The sequence below is a fragment of the Herpailurus yagouaroundi genome, unplaced genomic scaffold, assembly GCF_014898765.1.
Source record: "Herpailurus yagouaroundi ecotype Mexico unplaced genomic scaffold, PumYag 184, whole genome shotgun sequence".
Lineage (NCBI taxonomy): Eukaryota > Metazoa > Chordata > Mammalia > Carnivora > Felidae > Herpailurus > Herpailurus yagouaroundi.
The window spans coordinates 16,994,968-17,006,169 of record NW_024412415.1 but is presented as its reverse complement, the minus strand read 5'-3'; the positions used below and the strand labels follow the sequence as shown (position 1 = coordinate 17,006,169).

General features: G+C 40.6%; 1 long non-coding RNA gene across 1 annotated transcript in view; it reads right to left on the bottom strand.

Annotated features, from left to right (window-relative positions):
• LOC121041698 (uncharacterized) overlaps nt 1–11,202 on the bottom strand; it is a 126,308-nt gene that overhangs the window by 86,289 nt on the left and 28,817 nt on the right. Inside the window, exon 2 of the long non-coding RNA XR_005795814.1 lies at nt 9,804–9,925. This is a non-coding gene — a long non-coding RNA (uncharacterized LOC121041698). The remainder of the gene's footprint in view (nt 1–9,803; nt 9,926–11,202) is intronic.

Below are 11,202 nucleotides of genomic sequence, written 5' to 3'. Positions count from 1 at the left end.
ATTTCCTCCTGATTGAGTTTTGGAAGAGTGTGGGTGTTCAGGAATTTGTCCATTTCTTCCAGGTTGTCCAATTTGTTGCCATATAATTTTTCATAGTATTCCCTGATAATTGTTTGTATCTCTGAGGGATTGGTTGTAATAATTCCCTTTTCATTCATGATTTTATCTATTTGGGTCATCTCCCGTTTCTTTTTGAGAAGCCTGGCTAGAGGTTTGTCAATTTTGTTTATTTTTTCAAAAAACCAACTCTTGGTTTCGTTGATCTGCTCTACAGTTTTTTTAGATTCTATATTGTTTATTTCTGCTCTGATCTTTATTATTTCTCTTCTTCTGCTGGGTTTAGGCTGCCTTTGCTGTTCTGCTTCTATTTCCTTTAGGTGTGCTGTTAGATTTTGTATTTGGGATTTTTCTTGTTTCTTGAGATAGGCCTGGATTGCAATGTATTTGCCTCTCAGGACTGCCTTCGCTGCGTCCCAAAGCGTTTGGATTGTTGTATTTTCATTTTCGTTTGTTTCCATATATTTTTTAATTTCTTCTCGAATTGCCTGGTTGACCCACTCATTCGTTAGTAGGGTGTTCTTTAACCTCCATGCTTTTGGAGGTTTTCCAGACTTTTTTCTGTGGTTGATTTCAAGCTTCATAGCATTGTGGTCTGAAAGGATGCATGGTATGATTTCAATTCTCGTAAACTTATGAAGGGCTGTTTTGTGACCCAGTATATGATCTATCTTGGAGAATGTTCCATGTGCACTCGAGAAGAAAGTATATTCTGTTGCTTTGGGATGCAGAGTTCTAAATAGATCTGTCAAGTCCATCTGATCCAATGTCTCATTCAGGGCCCTTGTTTCTTTATTGACCGTGTGTCTAGATGATCTATCCATTTCTGTAAGTGGGGTGTTAAAGTCCCCTGCAATTACCACATTCTTATCAATAAGGTTGCTTGTGTTTATGAGTAATTGTTTTATATATTTGGGCGCTCCGGTATTCGGCGCATAGAGATTTATAATTGTTAGCTCTTCCTGATGGACAGACCCTGTCACTATTATATAATGTCCTTCTTCATCTCTTGTTACAGCCTTTAATTTAAAGTCTAGTTTGTCTGATATAAGTATGGCTACTCCAGCTTTCTTTTGGCTTCCAGTAGCATGATCAATAGTTCTCCATCCCCTTACTCTCAATCTGAAGGTGTCCTCAGGTCTAAAATGAGTCTCTTGTAGACAGCAAATAGATGGGTCTTGTTTTTTTATCCATTCTGATACCCTATGTCTTTTGGTTGGCGCATTTAATCCATTTACATTCAGTGTTATTATAGAAAGATATGGGTTTAGAGTCATTGTGATGTCTGTATGTTTTATGCTTGTAGTGATGTCTCTGGTACTTTGTCTCACAGGGTCCCCCTTAGGATCTCTTGTAGGGCTGGTTTAGTGGTGACAAATTCCTTCAGTTTTTGTTTGTTTGGGAAGACCTTTATCTCTCCTTCTATTCTAAATGACAGGCTTGCTGGATAAAGGATTCTCGGCTGCATATTTTTTCTGTCTAACACACTGAAAATCTCGTGCCAACTCTTTCTGGCCTGCCAAGTTTCAAAAGAGAGATCAGTCACGAGTCTTATAGGTCTCCCTTTATATGTGAGGGCACGTTTACCCCTTGCTGCTTTCAGAATTTTCTCTTTATCCTTGTATTTTGCCAGTTTCACTATGATATGTCGTGCAGAAGATCGATTCAAGTTACGTCTGAAGGGAGTTCTCTGTGCCTCTTGGATTTCAATGCCTTTTTCCTTCCCCAGTTCAGGGAAGTTCTCAGCTATTATTTCTTCAAGTACCCCTTCAGCACCTTTCCCTCTCGCTTCCTCCTCTGGGATACCAATTATGCGTATATTATTTCTTTTTAGTGTATCACTTAGTTCTCTAATTTTCCCCTCATACTCCTGGATTTTTTTATCTCTCTTTTTCTCAGCTTCCTCTTTTTCCATAACTTTATCTTCTAGTTCACCTATTCTCTCCTCTGCCTCTTCAATCCGAGCTGTGGTGGTTTCCATTTTGTTATGCATTTCGTTTAAAGCGTTTTTCAGCTCCTCGTGACTGTTCCTTAGTCCCTTGATCTCTGTAGCAAGAGATTCTCTGCTGTCAGCTATACTGTTTTCAAGCCCAGCGATTAATTTTATGACTATTATTCTAAATTCACTTTCTGTTATATTATTTAAATCCTTTTTGATCAGCTCATTAGCTGTTGTTATTTCCTGGAGATTCTTCTGAGGGGAATTCTTCCGCTTGGTCATTTTGGATAGTCCCTGGCGTGGTGAGGACCTGCAGGGCACTTCCCCTGTGCTGTGGTGTATAACTGGAGTTGGTGGGCGGAGCCGCAGTCAGACCTGATGTCTGCCCCCAGCCCACCGCTGGGGCCACAGTCAGACTGGTGCGTGCCTTCTCTTCCCCTCTCCTAGGGGCGGGATTCACTGTGGGGTGGGGTGGCCTGTCTGGGCTACTTGCACACTGCCAGGCTTGTGATGCTGGGGATCTGGTGTCTTAGCTGGGGTGGGTAGGCAAGGTGCACAGGGGCAGGAGGGGCAGGCTTAGCTTGCTTCTCCTTACGTGATCCACTTCAGGAGGGGCCCTGTGGCAGCAGCAGGGAGTCAGATCCGCTGCCAGAGGTTTGGCTCCGCAGAAGCGCAGAGTTGGGTGTTTGCGCGGAGCGAGCAAGTTCCCTGGCAGGAACTGGTTCTCTTTGGGATTTTGGCTGGGGGATGGGCGGGGAAGATGGCGCTGGCGAGCGCCTTTGTTCCCCACCAAACTGAGCTCTGTCGTCCGGGGGCTCAGCAGCTTTCCTTCCCTTTGTCCTCCAGCCTTCCCGCTTTCTGAGCAGAGCTGTTAACTTATGACCTCCCAGCCGCTAAGTCGCGCTTGCTGTCGGAACACATTCCGTCAGGCCCCTCCGCTTTTTGCAAGCCAGACTTGGGGGCTCTGCTTGGCCGGCGAGCCGCCCCTCTGCCCCGGCTCCCTCCCGCCGGTCCGTGGAGCGCGCACCGCCTCGCTGCCCTTCCTACCCTCTTCCGTGGGCCTCTCGTCTGCGCTTGGCTCCGGCGACTCCGTTCTGCTAATCCTCTGGTGGTTTTCTGGGTTATTTAGGCAGGTGTAGGTGGAATCTACGTGATCAGCAGGACGCGCGGTGAGCCCAGCGTCCTCCTACGCCGCCATCTTCCCTCCCTCTCCCGGGAGTAGGGTTTAAAGAATAGAACTCTTTCATACACTGTGCTTTGTTTTAACATCTTTAGAAGATAATCTTATAAGTCTTCAACATTTCAAATATATATATATACACACATATATATGCGTATATATATGTATATATATATACGCATATATGTGTGTGTGTGTGTGTGTGTGTATATACCCTTTGACTCAGATTCACTTTTAGAAATCTATCCTATGGAAATACACACACATTCAAGGATATCTGTACAAAGCTACTTGCTTCAATGTTATTGACAATAGTACACAGTTATAGGCATCCTTAATATCTACCAATAGAAAAGTGGTTATATACAGTACAGAATATCCATGCTATGGAATACTATGCATTCTACCAAAAGAATGAGGTAGAACTGTATGTAGTATAGATATTGTTGAATGAAAACAGCAAGTTTCAGAAAATTGTATATAAATTCATACATATACCCAAAATGAGATCAAAGTATTTCTCTTAAAGAATAGTGAACTAGGGGTGCCTGGGTGGCTCAGTCAGTTAAGCATCCGGCTTCAGCTCATAATCTTGCAGTTAGTGAGTTCAAGCCCCAGTCGGGCTCTGTGCTGACAACTCAGAGTCTGGAGCCTGCTTCAGATTCTGTGTCTCCCTCTCTCTCTGTCCCTCCCCCGCTCATGCTCTGTCTCTCTCCCTCCCCCTAAAATAAATATTTTTAAAAAATAGTGAACGAAATGTATTTTATTTACTAACCAGTGCTAGGGCACCTGAGTGGCTCAGTCAGCTGAGCATCTGACTCTTGATTTTGGCTCAGGTCATGATCTCACAGTTTGTTAAGACAGAGTCCTACATCTCTCTCTGCACTGAGTGCATGGAGTCTGCTTGGGATTCTCTCTCCCTCTCTTTCTCTGCACCCCCCCAACATAAATAAATAAACTTAAAAAAATAATCAGTGTTTACATGGTTAATATTCTTCCACTTATCTACTTTTGCATATTCACGCTGTTTCAGCAGTTGTAGTGTTCGTTGAAACATTAATTGAACATCCCTTTTGAATTTGCCTTCAAATGGCCTATTATGTTAAATTTGATGATTTTGATGGTGCCAAATCATCTCCTTTCACATTTGTTCAATCTGGAGAATAACTAGCAGTCCTACAATGACAAGAGGGTCATAAACACTATTTGTTATATTTTTATCTCCAAAAATTGTGAAGTGATAAGTGATATGCTAAGCTGTATCCAGCTCAAAAGGTAAACTTCCCAAAGAACAGTAACAACCTAGGCCAAAACAAAATAGCTCACAGGGCCCTGAGGTGTCATAACCACTGAAGACTCTGGCTACTCACAAGAGAGGGTTCTCATAATAAGCATCGCCCACAGACTCTCCATCCCATACATCTGTGTGAGCTGGTCCCATTCTCCAATCTATTCTTCCTCGCCTCAAACACATAGGAAAAGATAGAGGGGGTCATCCAGATACGCCACCAGGGCTTATACTTGAGGATTGAGAATGGAAGGAGAGTGGGTTGATAGAGACTTTAGTTCATGTATAAACTTTTATATCACTTAAATATTTTCAATAAATATCTACCAACTCCATTTAAAAAACATTTTCATGGACAGAACAACAGCACCCAGAAGAGTGATCTAACTGGCATTATGATAACCATGTTTCTGCCTAATGGGAGATCTCTTCTGCTTAAACTCAGAATGGAAGTTCCTCTTTTCACCAAACAAACCAAGTGCCAAGTCCCACCACTATCACATTGTCAGCAGAACATGGCACACATTAAAGAGGTGGAGGAGCAAAATGGCAACGTCACAAATAAAGAAAAGGAAGCTACTGGAGATTAACAGATACCAAGCAACAAGCAGTTAGCAAAAAGCATATTTAAAGATGCAATCTCTTGTAAATACCAATAATGGAGGATGCACTTAAAAAGAACTTTGAGCAAGTAAAAGCAAATCATTTCTGATAGTAATTTCTACCATTCTTCTCTACATTCACTCCTTGCTGCTTTTACATGGTATTCATCACAATTTAAAATTGTTGTAATAATTTGTCCATTTGCTTTTGGTTTGTCTCTCTCCCGCATATGAATGAATATAGGTCCACAGGAATCGGGCCCATATCTATCAGTCACAGTCTCTGGCAAATAATAGATACTCAATTAATTTGTTGGATGAATGGATAGATGAATGAAAATAACAACAAAGATCTTTGTATATGGAAATAACAATCTCAGAACAATAAATTGTGAGACAAAAATATAGTAGAAAACTCCTTAGAGAGCAAAATACCTGCAGGACATAAGAAGAGAAACTTGGCAGATTATAGAGGTTTTCCACCAATTCCTTAGTAAAGAGGAAATTACAAATTAATACCTTAGCTTTACTGCCTTAATTAATACCTAAAACTCAACAAATTGTTGTATATATACATATGTCTAAGTTAAATGTAGTATAAACCACACAGATTTTTCAATTCATAATGTGAATTTGGTGTTTGGAAAGAGCATGGGTTTGGGGCTAGACCAATCTGGGTGTGAACTCCAGCCCCAACACTATGAAGGAGCATGTGTGATCCTGATTTAAATAAACAGTGAGGAAATATTTATGAGAAAACTGGGGAGATTAGATCATCACTATTAGAAAGTGATGATGTTAGGGAGTTGCTCACTTGGACAGGTAGTGCTAACAGGACTGTGGTTACATTTTAAAAGGGCCTTTGTTTATGGAGCTATGCATTGTGGATGAAATGGTGTGATGGATGGGATTCACTTTAGAATAATTGTGGTAGAGCTGGCTAGGAGAATGGGTAATTAATGAATTGATGGCTGTTGAAGCTGGGTGTTGGCTGCACAGTACTTCATCATTCTATTCCCTCTGCTTACCTATAAATTTGAAAATTTTTCATAATCAGAAGTCAAAAAACAAACTGGTATTACCATAGGTTAGAATAATATACTAGTTAGAGACATATAGATCAACAGAATAGGATAGAGATCCCAGAAATAAACCCACATTTATATGTTCAACTAATCCTATGGCAAAGTAGGCAAGAATATATAATGGGGAGAAAGACAGTCTTTTTAATAAATGGTGCTGGGAAAAATGGACAGCTACATGCAAAAGAATGAAAGTGAACTACTGTCTAACCCCACATACAAAAATAACTCAAAATGGACTAAAGACCTAAACCTGAGACCTGAAGCCATAAAAGTGTTGGAAGAGAACACAGGCAGTAATTTATCTGACATTAGCCATAGCAACATTTTTCTAGATACGTCTCCTAAAACAACATTAAAGTAAAAAGCTTCTGCACAGCAAAGGAAACCATCAACCAAACAAAAAGGCAACCTACTGACTGGCAGAAGATATTTGCAAATGATATATCTGACAAGAGGTTAATATCCAAAATACATAAATAATTCATACAACTCAACACCAAAAAAACCAAACAATCCAATTAAAAAATGGGCTAAGGATCTGAATAGACATTTTTCCAAAGAAGATATACAGATGACCAACAGGCACATGATGATCACTAATCATCAGGGAAATGCAACTCAAAACGACAATGAGATATTACCTCATGCCTGTTAGAATAACTAAAATCAGGAAGACAAGAAATACCAATGTTAGCAAGGATGTGGAGAAAAAGGAATGCTCATCACTGTTGGTGGGAATATAAATTGGCACAGCCACTATGGAAAACATTATGGAGGTTTCTCAAAAAATTAAAAATAGAAATACCATGGGGGCGCTTGGGTGTCTCAGTCGGTTAAGTATCCAACTATTGATTTTGGTTCACATCATGATCTCACGGTTCATGAGATCAAGCCCTGCATTGGCCTCTCAGCTGACAGTATGTAGCCTGCTTGGGATAGTCTCTCTCTCTCTCTTTCTCTCTCTCTCTCTCTCTGCCCCTTCCCTGCTCGCTCTCTCTCTCTCTCTCTCTCTCAATAAAAATAAATAAATAAACTTAAAAAATTAGAAATACCATGTAGCTCAGTCAGTTGAGCGACTGATTCTTGATTTCAGCTCAAACCATGATCTCATGGTTTGTGGGGTCAAGCCCCATGTCAGGGTCTGGAGTATTAGTGTGGAGCCTGCTTGGGATTCTCTCTCTCCTCTGTCTGCCCCTCCCCCTGTTTGCATGCTCTCTCTCTCTCAAAATAAATAAATAAACATTAAAAAAATACTATGTGATCCAATAATTCAATTACTGAGTATTAACCCAGGGAAACCAAAAACACTTGAAAAGATACATGCATCTTTACATTTATTACAGGATTATTTACAATAGCCAAGACATAAAAGACATCAATAGGCGACTGGATAAGGAAAATGTACACACACACACACACACACACACACACACACACACACACACACGTGTGTGTGTGTGTGTGTGTGCACGCGATGGAATATTACACAGCCATAAAAAAGGATGAGATCATGCCATTTGAGAAAAGATGGATGGACCCAAAAGGTATAATGCTAAGTGAAATAAGTCAGATTGAGAAAGACAAAGATCAGGTGATTTCACTCATAAATGGAATCTAAAAATGAATACACAAACAAAAAGCAGAATCAGAACTATAAATACAGAGAACAAACCGATGGTTGCCAGAAGAGATAGTGGTACAGAGATGGGCAAAATGGGTGAAGGGCAGTGGGAGATACAGGCCTCCAGCTATGGAATGAGTAAGTCACAGGAATAAAAAGCAGAGCATAAGGAATACAGTTAACGATACTGTAATAGTGATGTAATAAGATAGACGGTAGCTACACTTATGGTGAACATAATCTAATATACAAACTTGTCAAATCACTAAATTGCACACATGAAACTAATGTAATATTGTGTGTCAACTATATTTAAAAAAATAATAACACACTCTGGGTAAATTTCAAACCTCTGTGCTTCAGTTTCCTTATCTATATAATATTAGGATAGTAGTAATAACTATGTCATAGGCCGCTATGAGGTTTAAACAATGTAATACAGATAGCAAACATAACGGTGGCTGGAACATACGGCTCAAAAATATAACCAATTGTTGTGGCACCTGGGTGGCTCAGTTGGTTGAGTTGGACTCTGGATTTCAGTTCAGGTCATGATCCCAGGGTTGTGGGATCGAGCCCCATGTTGGGCTCTGTGCTGAGTGTGGAGCCTGCTTAAGATTCTCTCCCTTTCTCTCTCTCTCTCTCTCTCTCTCTCTCCTCTGCCTCTTTCCCCCTCTCCCCTTCTACCCCTCTCCCCCACTGGTTTGTGTGTGCTCACTCTCTTCTGAGATAGAAAAAAAATTTTTTAAGATTAGCACTTATTGATACTAATACTATTAGTGAAGGAGAGAGCATAGATAAATCTGAACACATATGTACCAAATGCTAACAATCTAGGTGGAGGGATCATGGGTGATTTTAATATCCTTTCTTTTGTTTAATTATATTTTCTGATACTTTTAACAGTGAATATGGATTACTTGTATGATAAAAATTAAGCTAGAATGCTGCCTCAAATCCTTTTATGGATGAAATATAATTATCTGATGAAAGTTTAATGAACATGAAATTGAATTAGTCATTAATTGAAAGCTAGCAGGCATCAAGGGAAGAACAAGTCACAGAAAGGTGGTGGGCCAGGTCCAGGGGAGTGGACAGTCTGGAAGAGTCGGGGAGCCCCTCAGAGAGGAAAGAGGCCTCTGAAAGCTCTCGAGTACAGCCTGCCCTGCACAGCCGGCCTTTCTGCTTCCTCTTTCTTTTCCTTCATTACAGAGGTTCAGTCCTTGCCTAGCCTTTTTATTCTCAATACATTTTCTCCTTAGAAGACAGTAGCCTCTCAAAATAGCCTCAGTTGTCACTCACCCAAGGACAACCCCCACACCACATCTCCAGTCCCCACTGCTGCCCAAGCTGTCTCCCAGGGCAATTTCAACTTAGCATGCTTGTTTCCACCTTAGATCTCAATGTATGTAGAGTGGCATGAATCCTCTTCCATCCCCATGATGATGCTAATGACTGCCTTTCCAGCTCCACAAGGCCTCCAGTCTCCAGAGTGGAAACACTCCCTCTCCTTCTGCCCTCACAATTGATTCCATTTGACAATATCGACATAGTAAGATGTTATGTACCAGTCACTGGGGTTAGAAAGACAAAAAAAGATATGTGAGCTCTGCTCTCAAGAATCAAGTGCTTCTGCCAGTATTCCTGTCTGGAGTGTCATTTGATCATTTTTTCCCTCAGTAAACTCCTATTCACCCTTCAATGCCGAGTCAGATGTTACTTCTTTTATGACACTTTTTCCAACTTCTTCCTCTGAGGCCTTAGTTTGGAACCTGTTGCCTTGTATTATGATTCATTTCTGTGGAAGAGGCTGCTAATTGTCCCCCAGTATTTAGTATCTTCTTTTGTCTCAAAGCAATAGACTCTCTAAATCTTAGCATAAGAAATGACCTCCCAGAATAAAGATTACATTTCCCTGCCCCCACTCCTTGCAGTTAGTTGTGGCAAACTGACCAAATTTCAGTCAATAGGATGTGAAATAAAGTGAGGTAGACCACCTCCAGGGAGGAACTCTGAGGAGAAACTTCTTACCCACTTCTTCCATCCATCTGACTGGAGCAAAGATGTAGTGAAAGCCATACTGGTTCAGGCAGATGAGGTCAACAACTGAGGAGCAGAGCCACTGCTGGAAAACTAGAATGCCTACCTCCAGCCTATTAAATAAAAGAGAAACAAATGATTTTATTTAAGCCACTGTTATTCTATGTCTCTGCAACAGGGAGCTAAACCTATTTCTTAAATAATAGACCTGCCTGATCCACACCCCCTACCAAGGTTGTATATAATTCCTGAAAGTATTGCATACATGTAACTGGAGTCTCCAAACAAGAGGGAGAAAAGCATGAAGCAGATAAGATATTTGAGACATAATTGTTGAGATGTTTCCAAAATGGATGAAAAACCTCAAGCTATAGATTTAAGAAGGTATATAATCTCTAAGTAAAGTAAATACAAAGAAGACCACACCTACACATATCATAATAAAACTTCTGAAAAACAAGACAAAGAGAATATCTCAAAAGCAGTCAGGAAAAAAAAAAGACACGTTTATTTGCCCAATGCTTGGCACAGAGCAAGACCTTCAAAAATATTTGTTTAATAAATGAATTATGGCTTGGGTGAGTGTTTGATAGACTAAGATCATCTTGTTGCCCAACATGCTCTAGTGGAAACAGCACTGGAATGGGTATCAGGAGACCTGATTTCTAATTTCAGCTCTGCCTTAATTAGCAGGATGAAACTAGACAACCACTTCCCCTCCAGACCTCTGCTTCCTTGCTATAAAGTGAGGGAGCCAGATTTCTGTTCCTGAGAAAGGCGGAGTAACTTGTAACCAACCCTCCCACTGAGAACATCTCAAAAAGCTAGATGAGATACAAAAGGCAAGGAAGGAAGGAAGGAAGGAAGGAAGGAAGGAAGGAAGGAAGGAAGGAAAAGAAAGAAAGAAAGGAATAAAGAAAGAAAAACAAAGAAACAAAGAAAGAAACAAAGAAAGAATGAGAGGAAGGAGGGAGGGAGGGAGGGAGGGAGGGAGAAAGTAAAAGATGTTGGAGAGAGACTTTGGCAGGCAGGACTTGAGGAAACAGAATCTCAGAGAGAAGAAAACCAAGTGAAGTGATTGAGTTGAATGCTCTGCCAGAACTTTGTCCCATAACGTTCTTGCTGATTCATAGTTCAAGGCGAGTGGATACAAAGCCAAGTAGAAAGAGGAACCTAAGAGTTTAGTGAGCTAACCTTGGCTCTCAGCAGCTGCACAAGGTTGAGGAGACAAAAATTGGAATGTGTCTAAAACAGTTCCCTTGCCCTGGAAGCTATAAAAGTTCTAATTTGAAGTAAAATCTAATAAGTCATAGATGTGCGTTATAACCTGAGGTAACCACTAAGAGAATGCATAATAACAAGCTAATAGAAGAGAAAAGAGAATGATAAA